This window comes from Polypterus senegalus, chromosome 5 (genome assembly GCF_016835505.1).
Source record: "Polypterus senegalus isolate Bchr_013 chromosome 5, ASM1683550v1, whole genome shotgun sequence".
NCBI classification, from domain to species: Eukaryota; Metazoa; Chordata; class Cladistia; order Polypteriformes; family Polypteridae; genus Polypterus; species Polypterus senegalus.
This window is the reverse complement of record NC_053158.1, coordinates 9,823,421-9,841,012: the sequence shown is the minus strand read 5'-3', so window position 1 is coordinate 9,841,012 and position 17,592 is coordinate 9,823,421. Positions and strand designations below refer to the sequence as shown.

Genomic DNA, 17,592 nt, shown 5'->3' with positions numbered 1-17,592 from the left:
ATATTACATTTACATATACATTTACTTCTATAGCACATTTTCATACAAACAATGTTGCTCAAAGTGCTTTACAGGATAAAGAAAAGAGAAAAAAGACAAAATAAATAAGAATTAAAATTAGGGAACACTAATTAACACAGAATAAAAGTAAGGTCTGATGACACGAGTAACGCACGATTTTTTTCCAAACAAGTTTTGATATCGTTTGCTGTTGTTTAACTTGGGCACCACTGACTTATATTGGATCAGAAACAATTTGACCTCTGTTCTAACAGAAAAAATGGAATTAAATTTTTTCCTCGACCATCACTACAAACTACATGGGGTAAGTAACACATACATAAATATATATATATATATATATATATATATATATATATATATATATATATATATATACATACACACACAGTGGTACCTCGGTATACGCCTGCTTTGGAAGAAGTCCAACTTGGTATACGTCTAGTTTGGACAGGAAAAATTTTGCTTGGTATATGAACTTTGTTTGGAATACGACTCGAGTGCTAAAACACCGCGCGCTACCCTTGTTTAACTCTCTCAAGACGATGCCACGAATGCCCACGAGCGTCAGTACGCGCTATAACTCTCTGTGAATTTTCACGTGATTTTTGTGTTTTTTCACGGAAATTTGAATTGATTGTTGAAAAGTATGAAGGTGGCATGCGTATCCGGGACATGGCTGCTGCATACCATATGCCGAGAACAACGGTATCTACGATTGTGAAAAACAAAGACATTATTAAAAAGTAAAGTGAGGTTAACTTTTCATTTATTTCATCTAATCGCTTTTGTATTTATGTATTTTAGTATTAAGCAGTGTTTAAATTATTTTATACAACCCCATCAATGTATAATATGCCAATAACAATAGGATTTTTTTTCATGGGAACAGATTAATCATTTTCTCTTTATTTCTTATGGGAAAAATTTGTTTGGTATACGTCCTGTTTGGTATAAGTCAAAGGATCTGGAACGGATTAAGGACGTATACTGAGGTACCACTGTATATATATCAACACACTTCTGTGGCTGTTCATTTGTCTGTCCAGGATTTTAAATCACCTGTAGCTTGCAAACCATTTGACCTATTGATCTGAAATTTGGTACACATATACTACGTGACGTCTACTGCCCGCTTTCAGGGTGATGATTGACCTCAAAGGTTATTCCTCTTTTTATTTTTATTTTAATCTCATCCCTACCACCTTCGTCGTCACTTCCCCTACCTGTTCATATCTTAAATCATTCTTGAGGCACATTGAAGACTTAAATGCCAGACTAAGTGAAAAATTAAAGAAAACGTAAAGTAATTGCAACACAAACACTGACTTAATCAGTTTTAAAGCAAAAAGATGCCAATGAGAGAAGAGAAAAAGCGGGCCACTAGGGTGGAGAAAAGAGGAGCAGCTCAGTCAAGTGTATTCACTGCATGTTATCGTGCAGTGTGGCGTTACTGGTATATATATATATATATAATAATAATAATAATAATAATATAAAAGGCATTCTGAAACCATTCCTGTCACGTGGGGTTGCTCCTCACTCACAATTTGGCCTAAGAACACAACCATGAATAAAGAATGGGACCACAACATCCACCGAGAACAACTTCTCTCAACCATACAAGAACAGTTTGGTGACCAACATGATGGAGCACCGAGCCATGAGGCAAAAGTGAGAACTAAGTGGCTCAGGGACCAAAACATCAAAATTTAGGGTCCATGGCCAGGAACTCCCCAGACCTTAATCCCATTGAGAACTTGTGGTCAATCCTCAAAAGGCGGGTAGACAAACAAAAACCCACCAATTCTGACAAATTGCAAGCATTAATTATGCAAGAATGGTCTGCCATCAGTCAGGATTTGGCCCAGAAGTTAATGGACAGACAGCATGACAGGGGGAATTGCAGAAAAAGAAGGGCCAACACTGCAAATATTGACTCTTTGTATAAACTTCATGTAATTGTAAATAAAAGCCTATGAAACTTCTGAAATGCTTGTAATTCTACTTCAGTATACCATAGACGTCGATCACGATCGACCAGTAAGTCGCCAAGGTAGTGCAGGTAGATCGCGTTGCATTCAAAAATTTTTTTTTAAACATTAGTCTATCATATGTCCTCCCTATGGCATTTGCCACTTGATTGACACACAGGGCGGCTATTCTGAGATCTCTTTTCTTCTAACATACTGATCATCCCTCACGCACGATCAAATGAGCGAGCTACTGCAAAACTCCGGCTGTGATCTAGTTAGCCTTCCAATTTATAAAGACTAAAGAAGGGATTAAAAAAAAGTTGTTTAGGGAGGGTATGGGCTGAATGTGGAATTGAATTGGAAGGGGATTTTTTTTTCTCACAATGTCACAATCGAAGTGCGTTTGTCTGACGCCCGAGGTTCGATCCCCGTTGAGTGGTGAAGTGGAGTGTGTACACCTGATGAGCCCAAAATAGGGCAAAACACGTGTCACGTACTCTTTGCATTATTTGACAGTTAACTATGTAACATTCTATGATCTGCTTCTTGCAACTGAGAGGGCACCCGTGGCGGATGTTTGCCGACTTGCAGACCAACCACACACGTTACCAGGTAGGTAACCACCCATACAATCAGATTGTGATTCAGACTTCAAATGCTATATATAATTTTTAATGTAGGTAGATCATTTCGACCTGGTCATTTAAAAAGTAGCTTTAAAGCAGAAAAAGTGTGCGCACTCCTGCCATAGACACATCTGACAAAAAGATCTAAAAACACTGAAGCAGCAAACTTTGTGAAAACCAACACTTTGGTCATTCTCAAAACTTTTGGCCACAACTGTAGATTTTTTGGGGGAATATATGTAGGTAGCAACTCCTTATTAACAGGAATTACACTATATAAAAATGAAACATCTCATCAGAGAGGTCACAAACTGTCTTCTTAATACCTCCAAGATGTAATACATAACTGCTTATATTATGAATCATGGGCATTAGACCAAGTCAGGTTTGTTGTCATTTGCACATGGTAAAATTAAATTTTTACATGCACATTTCCTTAGAACAACTGAGAAAAATTACAATATAAAAAAAAAGATTAAATATGTAAAAACAACATATAGTAGGAAACAAACAGTATATGATATTTATTCTTCCATCCATCCATCCTCTTCCGTTTATCCGAGGTCGGGTCGCGGGGGCAGCAGCTTAAGCAGAGAGGCCCAGCCTTCCCTCTCCCCGGCCACTTCTTCCAGCTCTTCCAGGAGAATCCCAAGGCGTTCCCAGGCCAGCCGGGAGACATAGTCCCTCCAGCGTGTCCCGGGGCCTCCTGATCAGATGCCCGAGCCACCTCATCTGACTCCTCTTGATGCGGAGGAGCAGCGGCTCTACTCTGAGCCCCTCCCGGATGACTGAGCTTCTCACCCTATCTTTAAGGGAAAGCCCAGACACCCTGCGGAGGAAACTCATTTCAGCCGCTTGTATTCGCGATCTCGTTCTTTCGGTCACTACCCATAGCTCATGACCATAGGTGAGGGTAGGAGCGTAGATCGACTGGTAAATTGAGAGCTTTGCCTTACGGCTCAGTTCCTTTTTCACCATGACAGACCGATGCAGAGCCCACATCACTGCGGATGCCGCACCGATCCGCCTGTCGATCTCACGATCCATTCTTCCCTCACTCGTGAACAAGACCCCAAGATACTTGAACTCCTCCACTTGGGGCAGGATCTCTCCCCCAACCCTGAGAGGGCACTCCACCCTTTTCCGGCTGAGGACCATGCTCTCGGATTTGGAGGTGCTGATTCTCATCCCAGCCGCTTCACACTCAGCTGCGAACCGATCCAGAGAGAGCTGAAGATCACGGCCTGATGAAGCAAACAGGACAACATCATCTGCAAAAAGCAGTGACCCAATCCTGAGTCCACCAAACCGGACCCCTTCAACACCCTGGCTGCGCCTAGAAATTCTGTCCATAAAAGTTATGAACAGAATCGGTGACAAAGGGCAGCCCTGGCGGAGTCCAACTCTCACTGGAAGCGGGCTCGACTTACTGCGGCAATGCGGACCAAGCTCTGACACGGTTGTACAGAGACCGAACAGCTCTTATCAGGGGGTCCGGTACCCCATACTCCCGGAGCACCCCCCACAGGATTCCCCGAGGGACACGGTCGAATGCCTTTTCCAAGTCCACAAAACACATGTAGACCGGTCGGGCAAACTCCCATGCACCCTCCAGGACTCTGCTAAGGGTGAAGAGCTGGTCCACTGTTCGCGACCAGGACGAAAACCACACTGTTCCTCCTGAATCCGAGGTTCACTATCCGACGGACCCTCCTCTCCAGAACCCCGAATAGACTTTTCCAGGGAGGCTGAGGAGTGTGATCCCTCTATAGTTGGAACACACCCTCCGGTCCCCTTTTAAAGAGGGGACCACCACCCCGTCTGCCAATCCAGAGGCACTGTCCCGATGTCCATGCGATGTTGCAGAGGCGTGTCAACCAAGACAGTCCTACAACATCCAGAGCCTTAAGGAACTCGGTATCTCATCCACCCCGGGGCCCTGCCACCAAGGAGTTTTTTGACCACCTCGGTGACTTCAGTCCCAGAGATGGGAGAGCCCACCTCAGAGTCCCCAGGCTCTGCTTCCTCGTGGAAGGCATGTTAGTGGGATTGAGGAGGTCTTGAAGTACTCCTCCCACCGACCCACAACCCCAGTGAGGTCAGCAGCGCACCATCCCCACCATATACGGTGTTGACACTGCACTGCTTCCCCTCCTGAGACGCGGACGGTGGACCAGAATCTCCTCGAAGCCAAAGTCGTTCTCCATGGCCTCCAAACTCCTCCCATGCCCGAGTTTTGCCTCAGCAACAACCGAAGCGCGTTCGCTTGGCCTGCGGTACCTATCAGCTGCCTCCAGAGACCCACAGGACAAAAAGTCCTATAGGACTCCTTCTTCAGCTTGACGGCATCCCTCACGCCGGTGTCCACCAGCGGGTTGGGGATTGCCGCCACGACAGGCACCGACCACCTTGCGGCCACAGCTCCGGTCAGCCGCCTCAACAATAGAGGCACGGAACATGGCCCATTGGACTCAATGTCCCCACCTCCCTCGGGACGTGGTTGAAGTTCTGCGGAGGTGGGAGTTGAAGCTACTTCTGACAGGGGACTCTGCCAGCCGTTCCCAGCAGACCCTCACAACACGTTTGGGCCTACCAGGTCTGACCGGCATCTTCCCCACCATGAAGCCAACTCACCACCAGGTGGTGATCAGTTGACAGCTCCGCCCCTCTCTTCACCCGAGTGTCCAAGACATATGGCGCAAGTCCGGCGACACGACCACAAAGTCGATCATCGACCTGAGGCCTAGGGTGTCCTGGTGCCAAGTGCACATATGAACACCCTTATGCTTGAACATGGTGTTCGTTATGGACAATCCATGGCGAGCACAGAAGTCAATAACAAAACACCGCTCGGGTTCAGATCGGGGCCATTCCTCCCAATCACGCCCTTCCAGGTCTCACTGTCATTGCCCGTGAGCATTGAAGTCTCCCAGCAAAGCGAGGGAATCCCAGAAGGTATGCCCTCTAGCAACCCTCCAGAGACTCCAAAAGGGTGGATACTCCAAACTGCTGTTGGCATACGCACAAACAACAGTCAGGACCCTTCCCCACCCGGCGGAGGGAGGCCACCCTCGCCCACGGGGTAAACCCCAATGCACAGGCTCCAGTGGGGGCAATAAGTATGCCCACACCTGCTCGGCGCCTCTCACCGGGGGCTATTCCAAAGTGGTAGAGAGTCCAGCCCCTCTCAAGAAGATTGGTTCCAGAGTCCAAGCTGTGCGTCGAGGTGAGTCCGACTATATCTAGCGGAACCTCTGACCTCGCGCACTAGCTCAGGCTCCTTCCCTTCAGAGGTGACATTCCACGTCCCAAGAGCCAGTTTCTGTAGCCGAGGATCAGACCGCCAAGGTCCCGCCTTCGGCCACCACCCAACTCACACTGCACCCAACCTCCTTGGCCCCTCCCATAGGTGGTGAGCCCATGGGGAGGAGGACCCACGTTACCTCTTGGGCTGTGCCCGGCGAGCCCCATGGGTGCAGGCCCGCCACCAGGCGCGCCATCGAGCCCCACCTCCAGGCCTGGCTCCAGAGGGGCCCGTGACCAGCGTCGGGCAAGGGAAAGCGTTGTCCAAGTTTTATTCTTCATTAGAGGTTTATTGAACCGCTCTTTGTCTCATCCCTCACCTAGGACCAGTTTGCCTTGGGTGGCCCTACCAGGGGCATAAAGCCCCGGACAACATAGCTCCTAGGATCATTGGGACACGCAAACCCCTCCACCACGATAAGGTGACGGTTCAAGGAGGAGATATTTATTCTTAAAATGACCTATTTAACAAACTTATGACTTGTGGGTAGAAGCAGCCCCTAAGTATACTGCGGTGTGTGCCAATGACCCTGTACTGCTTGCCAGAAGGAAGGGATAAGAAGAAAGGCCTGTGGCTCTGTGGGGAGGCAGAGTATTTCAAATATACCGACTGTCTTCATAGGACATGGAGTGGTGGCTCTGGAGGCTAGTGGATCCACGCCGGCAATCACAAGGACGCTGGTTTGAATCCTGTAAATGCAAGAAGTCACTCTACTCCGCTGGTCCCTTTAGCAAGGCTCTCCTTAACCTGCAATTGCTCTGTCCAGGCTATGACGTTAATCTGTAGCAGGTCCTCCAACTTACAGGGAGCTCGTGGTGGGATAGGCACTCCAGGCAGTATTAAAAAAAATAAAACACACCTCACAATGTTCCAATGTGGTGCTGAGGTGTTACCCGCTGCACTCGGGTCCCAATCCAGGTAGTTCATCATGTGGTGGGTACAGCCACATGCTATTAGCGCTCTTTCTAAGGTGGCAAGTATTGTGTATGTACAGTACTAACGAGGTACAAGATTGAATTATCTACGCTATATAAATAAAATCCTAAGCCTAAAAGTGCAACGATTTTGTGTGACCTTTTATGTCACACTTTAAATTGAACTTATTTTAAAACCTACATATATATGTTTTGTATCATTCTTTTCAGAATTTATCGATTTTCAGATTCTTACTCAGTTTTTAAATTATAAACTAAAAAATATCAAGAACTCACGTACCGCAAGATGAGACTTTGTGCCAACAGATTTAACCACGCCGGAAATAAAAGACAATGAGTAGATGACAAAGACAGCTGCTGTACAGGGTTTTAGAGGTTTGAAGTGCCACACAAGATGGCAGCAACTGATTGAGGAATGAAGAGGTTTAAAAAAAAAAACTTCATTTGTTTCCCATTGTATCGCCGTTTAAGAGGGGGTTTCGCGTCTCCTTGGGGTGGGTTCAGCCCCCCCTCTTCACAACGCGAGCAGCAGAGATGCAAAGTGGCTGGCACGTAGCACAGGCAAGGGGGGTTGGCGAGTGAAGTGAGCAGGGGGTAAGCCCACTAGTTGATAAAATAAATTGATAGAGCTAGCTACAGATTATAAATAAAAAAAAAGAAGTCCCACATAATGCTATTTGAAACATTTGGCGCTTTGTTCTTTTAAGAGGCTGCCTAGCTATGCACTTCCCACATGACAAATGCTGAGCTGCCTGAAAAAGCGAACCGAGTCAGCCCCATCCAAATTTTACAGACAGAAGTGACATTTGACTACTGGTTTACAGGCAGCATCCTAAAATCACCAAGAAACTGGTGCCAAACGCAATTTGATGGTAATGACCATGACGTTCATACATTCTAGGAGGCCCTCGTTTATGCAGATTGTCCAAGAAAACACAAATTTATTTATTTATTTATTTTTTTCTCAGCTACCAAATACATTTAAAAAAAAAATACATTTCTGGTGTATTTATTTAAATTTTGTAAAGTGTACTGAACATGGGAAAGGCACTATATAAATAAAATGTATCATCATTGCTATTATCTGTGTGGCCACACAAGATATGGAAAAAGATGATCAGCTGTGGCGACCTGTAACGGGAGCAGCAGAAAGGAAAAGAAGATGACTATCTGTATGGCCACGTGACGACCAGACTCAATCTTTGTTCGTTTTCTAAAGTGCTTTGTGAACAAAGCCTTTATAATTCTGGGATTAGGGTTGTGCCTAAGTATGTCTGTCGAAATCAGGGGTGCCCACACTTTTTCACTTGAAAGCTACTTTTAAAATGACCAGGTCAAAATGATCAACCTACATTAAAAATGATATAGATATATATACACTAGCCATGTGCGCCTAACTACATTGCGCGTGTTAAAGTTGTCTGTGAAGGGCTCCCTGTTTAAACGCGGCTGCCAGTCGTGAACTGGGCCCTTCGTCGCACAGCTTTATGATTTACAATTACAAAAGAAAACCCTTGGACATTGATTAGATAGGAACGGCCTACTCGGAATTACTGTCCGAATTGTAATTATGTGGTGGTGTAGGAGCATTTCTGCTTCTGTCCGTTCACAGTCTGTCTCGTTTTCACGATGCTATCGTTTCCTCTCATGATGTCTTCTCAACCTTTCTCCAATCTCGCAGGTTGCTTTGTGGCAATCCAAAGAGTAAGGCAATATACACGGAGCAATGGTTATAAAAGGGGGACACATAGGTACCCAGGCTCTTTAAAGCATAAATAGGGATCACTTCACTGACATGTGAGCAAGCCACGGTACAACTGTGAGACGCACAGCACTCACCGGCTACAACGTAATAATAAGAATTTCCGGAACGTGCTGATACGTTGTCATTCATTTCACCCACTGTCTTTCTGTCATTCATATGTTACGTAGGCACGTACTTTTTATCTTCGGCAATCTCATTCTCTAACCAGGCCTCAGGAGCTAACCAGCGTAACACTGTCCACCACCCCTTTCGTTATTCCGGCACATTTTTGTGATCCGTGAGTAACAACAACGTACTAAACTGGAAGGTGGTCTACGCATGCGTGGAATTCGCGGACAAACAAAGATCAAGATCTACATGATGATCTCTTTAGTTAATTTAAAGCACAACAATTTGTTTAGTTTGAATGTCTGTGTTTTGAGGTGTGACTGGCGTAATTCAGTCTTCAGTAGTATAAGCCTGGAGGAGATTCTTAATGCAATGCCTATGTTTTAGCTGTCTCTCTACTGCCATCTAGTGCTTCTTCTTCTAATTCATTCGATCCAAATGAAGATTATATATATATATATATATATATATATATATATATATATATATATATACACACACACACACCGAGTATCAGAGGTGGGTAGTAACGAGTTACATTTACTCCGTTACATTTACTTGAGTAACTTTTTTAAAAAAATTGTACTTCTAAGAGTAGTTTTACTGCACCATACTTTTTACTTTTACTTGAGTACATTTGTGAAGAAGAAACGCTACTCTTACTCCGCTACATTAGTCAACACTCGACTCGTTAATTTTTTTCCATTAGATAAAGTCTGACAGACAATTTTCAGTCTGCTCAGTGTAGTGAATGCTGTCAAGTTGCGCACGCCTTCCATTGCGTCTCCAGCTCTGACGCGAGGTTTTGGATGTTCCCCAAATCAAGGCGCTGTAGCTTTGAGGACAGATGTTGCATTTTTCATTTGAAAGCATTAACTGAGCTAATCATATTGACCATATTGGTTTTGTCTTTTCCTTGCAGCTGTACATTAAGCTCATTCAACATGTTGGTCAGATCGGGAAAAAATGCCAAGTCTAGCGACCATTGATCGTCATTTAGTTGCTTGTATTCTGCATGTTTAATGACAAAGAGAAACTCCTTTTTCTCTGGCCAGGGGTCTTGAAATCTCAGCAGGAATTTCTCCCTAGCCATCTGCCTCAACAAAGGCATCTTTTATCATCTCTCCGTCTTGGAAGGGCTTCTTATGCTGAATGATTGAGTGACTCACCTGGAACGATGCTTCAGTGCGTCTGCCTTTGCATTTAAATTCAGCCGAGTGAAAAATGACGGCTGTCTGATTAACTGCTATTTTAGTTCCCTCTCCTTTCTCTTTCCCAGATCGCTTTTCGGAAGGAAGTCAGTTTCGTAGTTTTTATGAACAGTTCCAAAGTGCCTTTCCACATTTTCCTTCTTTGGAATAGCAATGATAGATTGACAGATCAGACAAACACACTTCGATTGTGGCATTGTGAGAAAAAAAAAATCCTCTTCCTATTCCACATCCAGCCCACAAACAACTATTTTTTTAGTCGATATAAATTGGAAGGCTAACTAGATCACAGCCGGAGTTTTCCAGTAGCTCGCGCGTTTGATCATGCGTGAGGGATGACCAGTGTGTTAGAAGAAAAGAGATCTCAAGCTGGCCGACCTGTGTGTCAATCAAGTGGCAAATGCCATAGGGAGGACATATGATAGACTAAATGTTTAAAAAAAAAATTTTTTAATGCAACGCGATCTACCTGCACTACCTTTCCGATCTACCGGTCGATCGCGATCGACGTATTGGGAACCCCTGGTCTAAATTAATTTAATGTAGAAATGCATAACACTAGTATTCTTTTCTTAAGAAGTTTTAAGGAATCCTTTACCATTCAAGTACCAGTGTGGCTAACTGTTATCGAAATACTGTTGTTGAGCACGTTGTTTTCTTCAACCCTCTAACTCTCTATTTTATTCAGAATCAGTGGGATTGTGCCCTGCATCCCGTTTACATTTCATTTTCTACCCCTTAAACCCGATGAAGGCCTGACAAATCAATTAATGTACCGAATGCCTTGTATCTGATGTCCACATAAGTATCACGAAACTAGCACTTCTCGAATCCAGGTGCAAAAAACGACACTGTTTAGTAGAAAATATAACATAACAGATCAAATTCAATGTACGTGTCGTAAACCCCCCGCCGCGCCCCCGAAGCTTTGATCTAATGCGGAAATACCAAGGATAAGGCAGTGCCAAACACGGCAGGCTTTCTAAACCTTATTTGAAATAATAATAATAATAATAATAATAAACATTACCTATCAGTTTCCTAACCAGCGTGTATTTAATGTTCAAATTCTTCAGAGTTTTTAAACCTACGCAGAACGCTGGAACAACAACGAGACGTATTTTTTTTTGCCCGAATTAACGACACGAAACACAAAATCACAAACGTTTCATATGGGGAGGACTAAACGCCGATCTCTAAACGTGTGAACTGACATACAAGAGGATGAGAAGAGAAGACAAGCACCGTACCTGTGCCCTCCGCCGCCGACCTGTCCGTGTCCGCTTAAAATGTGTCTGGCCGAGGTGTCAGCTACAATGAAATATCATAACACATCCTCGGGGGGTAAAAAGTGCGTGAATGGAGTCGCAAGCTTGAATAGGGTTAGTGGGAAACCATTGACTAGTCACTGCAAACGTCGTTGTGATTTAATTTAATAGGGGAAAACTCACAAGGGTTACTACCCCGTTACGTCATGAGCGCACGCGCTGCCTTTCAATGAACTTTATTTATAACTACAAACGAACAAAACGCGCGCGTCCGCTTCAATTAATGATAGGCTGCAGGGAGCGGGACTCACTGTAAAGTAACGTTCAGTTATTGTGCGCATAAGAATAATTTATGGGCGCTTTGAAAACATCACATCACGTTACGTTTGTTATTCCGGCACGAGAATCAAACACGCACACACTCTGTGTTTTTCAAGTTTTTAAGATTTGTTTTTTTACTTTTCGTTTTCAATTAGTTTTTGATTTTATTTTTTATTTAGTTTTAGTGAGTCAGTCATCATCCAACCCGCTATAACCTAACACAGGGTCACGGGGGTCTACTGAAGCCAATCCCGGTCAACACGGGACGCAAGGCAGGAAACAAACCCCGGGCAGGGCGCCAGCCCACCGCAGGACACACACACACACACACACACACACTAGGGACAATTTAGGATCGCCGATTATTTAGTTTGAATTTTTGGCTATTTTCTAATGTTAGTTTTTCCTTCTTTTTGTTATTGTTGTTTTTATTTAATTTTCAGGTTTTTTTCGTTAGTTTTGTTACATTTTCTTACTTTTGTACTACTCACCAAAAATATCCTCAAGGACACCGTTTTCCATGTGTTAAAACACACATTTCTTTATGAAATTGTATATCATTCGTGTTGTAGCTGTCAACTTATACCGTACAGCAGGGGTCCTGGAGGGCCGCAGTGGCTGCAGGTTTTCCTTCCTACTGGTTTCCTAATTAGAACTCAGGCCTTGCTGATAATGAACCTTAGTATTTAACTGTATGCCTTGTTAGTGCTTTCATTCATCCAAGAGAAATTGTAATTGCGCTGTCTTTACCTGAGAGCATTATCCATGTGTTTTGTGGACCAGAACAGAATCTAACTTACCAATCCTTCCAATTCCCCTTTCATTTATTTCCAAACATTTTTTTTAAACACACACCTTGAATGGTGTATATGCACAGGTTTAAAAGGAAGCACGTTGGCCGGAGGGGTTATTGATTATCTGCATTTTATTATTAACTAATGTCTGATTAACAAAACAGGTAACAATTAAAATTGTAAATACAGCTGCAAAAACTAAAATAGGCAGTCAAGGGTTCTGAATGGTAACAGGCAAGAGAACTAAAATTAAGCTCAAAAACATATTGCTTTAGTAGTAAATAAATAGGCTCTAATTAAAAAATTAGTTGCAGTGGAAACCTGCATCCACTGCGGCCCTCCAGGATCGTCATTGAGGACCTAACCCTAACCCTAACCCTACAATGTAATTCAGTTTCTCTTGGATGAATGAAAGTGCTAACAAGCCATAGAGTTAAACACCAAGTGTCCTTATCAGCAAAAACTGAGGTCTAATTGAGAAACTGGCTGGAATGAAAACCTGTAGCCACTGCGGCCCTCCAGGACTTTGATTGAGGACCCCTGCTGTCCAGTTTTACAGTCTCCAACAGAACTCCATTTTCTCCCGATAATGTAACAGTTGAAAGCTTTCAGTGTCATAAAAAAAACTTCATCTTTGCTTCAATATAATAATAATAATAATTCTTTACATTTATATAGCACATTTCCCATTAATCAAAGCACTTCAGTGAGTGGTGAGCCACTTCAGCCACCACTAATGTGCAGCATCCACCTGGATGATGTGATGGCCGCCATTTTGTGCCAGTACACTCACAGCACATTAGCTATTAGGTGATTGAGTACTAAGAGAGAGATTGCCAATTAGAGACAGGGGATGATTAGGGGTCCAGAATGACTAGGCTGTGGTGGGCAATTTATTCAGGACATTGGAATACACCCTCTTTATGAAGGATGCCCAGGGATCTTAATGACCAAAGAGAGTCAAGGCCTCGGTTTCACATACTCCACATCATCACACCACAATCGGCAGCCTGAACCATTGCTTCATGCAGGATGGATCCCTGCTTTCATGTCATCGACACCTGACCTTACCATCTGAATATCACAGCAGAAATCGAGACTCATCAGACCAGGAGCCTCATGTATAAAGGTGCGTACACATAAAAATGTTGCGTAAGTCCGTTTCCACGTTCAAATCGCAATGTATAAAACCTAAACTTGGAGTAAAGCCACGCACATTTCCACGGTACCTCATACCCTGGCGTACACAAGTTCTCTGCTCGGTTTTGCAGACTGGCGGCACCCAGCATCAAAGCAGTGGTACTGTTCCTGTGTGGTTTCCCTTTCTTTTTCAGATCCACATCCCTGACGTGGCTTTATAAATACACTGAAATTAACCGCATATTGTTTATTAGTTTAATGCATCTGATTATAATTAACCAATAACAATATAATGGTCCACAGAATGGTCAAAGTATTCTAAATACCATAGCTGTTTTAGCGTTGTTACTCCCACTGCATCTTCTTCTTCTTCTTTCAGCTGCTCCCGTTAGGGGTTGCCACAGCGGATCATCTTTTTCCTTATTACTCTCAGTGCACCACTCGGAGTATTAATATCACTGTATCTGAGTGGGGAATCACAGCTGTACAGCAGCTGACTGGAAAGAGAATTATTGGTATACAGCATCAAGCACACGCTGCCTCAGCCATGCGCACAATCTATTTGAACTGCTCTCATATGACAAACACTTCAGAGCCTTTCCTGTACAGACCTCGCGGTTCAGAAAGAGTTTCATCCCAAGAACTAGAAACGCATTCAATCAGTCCATCAAGTGCTCCTTGTAGAACTGTTTGGACTTATTAGTACAATCACCTCACTGTAAACTTGCACTACAGTTATAATATTACACAACCTGAGCCACTTTATAAAGCGCGTCTTTACATATGATGACAATATCATGTTTAAGATGAAATGCAGCAAAATATGTTCATAATATTATACAGATAAAACTTTAATTGTATTTAAATGATCTATATTGTTAATAAGCTGGTGCTCCGTTCACAGATTGTTCCTGCCTCGTGCTGCATGCTTGCTGGGGTTGGCGAGACACTGGAAGGAGAGAATAGTTAAACATGTACTATGAAGATATTTCAATGTTCCTTAAAAGTTTTGAAGAATTGGCGTTCTCATCTTACAGAAGGCTTAACGTCTATTACTAAGCTGATTGTGTGGCGATTGGTTACTTGGAGAAAGAAAAGTAAGGACAGGAATTGGGGGTTAGTACGTTTAAAAGAGACAGTACTTCTGTAATAAAGTATTTCAATGAAGGTAGCACACGGTGCAGCAAGCATCTTCCAGGAGGCAGGAACAATCACTGCGCCACCGTGTTCCCATGTTTAATTACGTAACTCCTATCATAATGAAAACAATGTCACGTACACTTCTCAATATTTTAATTATTCAGAGAGCTGTAATATCACGAATGTAATGGATTCTGTGTCCAGTCGGAGGAACAGAAAGCCTAGAAGCACGTAGTGATTCACACACATAGAGCACATAGAAGATCAAATACAAAACAAAGCATTCAACGCGCTACTTTAGATACGACGGGATTAAGAAACTAGTAAATTAAATGATTTTAAGATGAAGTTTATGATGTTCTACTTTAATGACAAAATAAACTACGTGATTAAAGTGGAAATTTCGATATTAAAGTTGACGTTTCGTGCTTTTTTCTCACTGTGTGCCCTTTTTTTTCCTCTGTACCCTTATAAGCTTTCATATGACACTCAGACGGTGGGCTACAACTTGCCTTTTCACAGTGACTTTGATATCTGACAACTTCTTTTTTATTTCGGGCACTGTGCGACTTTGTGAACTTGAGCTTTCGAGTTTCTCCGACACTCTGTCACTCGATCAACTTCCTTTTGTTGTTTATACCTCTGTTTAAACCAGCAAATAGTAAGTTTTTCTTTGCCTCCACTTGGTATTCGCTGAAATTCTTCTATTTCCCCCCATGCTTTTGCCACTGTCTTTTCACAGAACACTGAGCTTAAGGGCTATTTCTATTGATTTGCATATTCAAAGAGGCGTAATTCTGGGAGGACTTGGGGCGGGACAGCAGGTGCGTGCACTTGTGTTACTTTTCACGCTGACCGGGATTTATGGAGCAGAAGAACGTGGAAGTTGACGTTTGCACAGATTTATGCATCTGGATTTTTTTTGTGCATACGAACATTTCCGCTATTGTGCTTACACCATGTTTTAGTGTGAATTCTACGCACAGTGTTATACATGAGGCCCCAGGTGATGTTTTTCAAATCTTCTGTTGTCCAATTTTGGTGAGCCTGTGTGAATTGTTGCCTCAGTTGCCTTTTCTTAGCTGACAGGAGTGGCACCCGCTGTGGTCTCCTGCTGCTATAGCCCACCTGTTTCAAGTTTCAATGTGTTGTGTGTTCAGAGATCCTCTTCTCCATACCTCGGTTGTAACAAGTACTTATTTGAGTTCCTGTCACCTTTCGATCAGCTTGAACCAGTCTGGCCATTCTCCTCTGCCCTCTGGCATCAACGAGGCATTTTTGCCCATTAAACTGCTGGTCACTGGACATTTTCCCTTTTTGGGACCATTCTCTGTAAACTCTAGAGCTGGTTGTGTATGAAAATCCCAGTAGATCAGCAGTGTCTGAAATACTCAGACCAGCCCTTCTGGCGTCAACAGCCATGCCACGTTCAGAGTCACTTCAGTCCCCATTCTGATGCTCGGTTTGAACTTTAGCAAGTCGCCTTGACAATGTCTACAAGCCGAAATGCACTGAGTCGCTGCCATGTGACTTGCCATAATCAGTTGAACAGGTGTACCTATTAAACTGGCCGGTGAGCATACAGCTATTAAACCACATCTGAATTTACTTACACATGGGGACAACATGCCAGCTTCATGAAGACACTGACCAGACTAGCAATCAAACCTGAACTCATGGCGCTGTGCAATCGTAGTAATAATTATAATAGCAGCAATAATACATTTTACCTAAACAGCACCTTTTGAATGCTCAATGCACTTCACAGATTTTCAGTGGAATACAACAGAAACAAAAGCAAATATGACATTCATAGCACAGGATACAAACTAATATACTAAACTAAACCAATAACTAGCTGTACTGTGTGTAGTAAAAAGGACATAACAGCACTAGAGAAGGTCCAGAGAAGAGCGACTAGGCTGATTCAGGGCTACAGGGGATGAGTTATGAGGAAAAATTCAAAGAGCTGAGCCTTTACAGTTTAAGCAAAAGAAGATTAAGAGGTGACATAACTGAAGTGTTTAAAATTAAAAAGGGAATTAGTCCAGTGGATCAAGACGGTGACTTTAAAATGAGTTCATCAAGAACACGGGGACACAGCTGGTAACTTGTTAAGAGTAAATTTCGCACTACTGCCAGGAAATTTATTTTTACACAGCGAACCAAAGACACATTGATTAAGTGACCAAGTAGTGTGGAAGAAAGTAGGACTTGAGGGATTTTCAAAACTCAAGTCCAAGTCACAGGAGGTTCTGCTCAAGCTTTATAACACACTGGTGAGGCCTCATCTGGAGTCCTGTGTGCAGTTTTGGTCTCCAGGCTACAAAAAGGACATAACAGCACAAGAAAATGTCCAGAGAAGAGCAACTAGGCTGATTCAGGGTTACAGGGGTTGAGTTATGAGGAAAGATTAAAAGAGCTGAGCCTTTACAGTTTAAGAAAACTTTTATTGGCTAACTAAAAAGAGAACAATATGCAATCTTGCCTGAAGAAGGGGCCTGAGTTGCCTCGAAAGCTTGTATATTTTAATCTTTTTAGTTAGCCAATAAAAGGTGTCATTTTGCTTGGCTCTTCTCTACATTCATAATGGCTAACACGGTACAACACCCTAGTACTACAGTTTAAGAAAAAGAAGATTAAGAGGAGACCTGAGTGAAGGGTTTAAAATTATGAAGGGAATCAGTCCAGTGGATCGAGACGGTGACTTTAAAATGAGTTTATCAAGGGCACGGGGGCACAGTTGGAAACCTGAGCATGGGAAAGGCGCTACATTAAAAATACATTATTATTATTATTATTAAACTTATTAAGAGTAAACTTCACACAAACATTAGGAGGTTTTTCTTTGCACTGAGAGCCACAGACACAGGGAATAAGAGACCAAGTAGTGTGGCATGCTGTAAGACTTTAGAGACTTTCAAAACTCGACTTGATGTTAGTGTAGAAGAATTAAGTGGATAAAACTGGCAGGCTGCAAAGG

General features: G+C 43.1%; 1 protein-coding gene across 1 annotated transcript in view; it reads right to left on the bottom strand.

Moving 5' to 3' along the window:
* The window catches only part of impa1 (inositol monophosphatase 1), a 36,717-nt gene extending 25,290 nt beyond the window's left edge, over positions 1–11,427 (bottom strand). The window contains exon 1 of the mRNA XM_039754342.1: positions 11,197–11,427. The gene's annotated coding sequence lies outside the window, so the exon portion shown is untranslated. The remainder of the gene's footprint in view (positions 1–11,196) is intronic.
* Between the last annotated feature and the right edge of the window lie 6,165 nt (positions 11,428–17,592).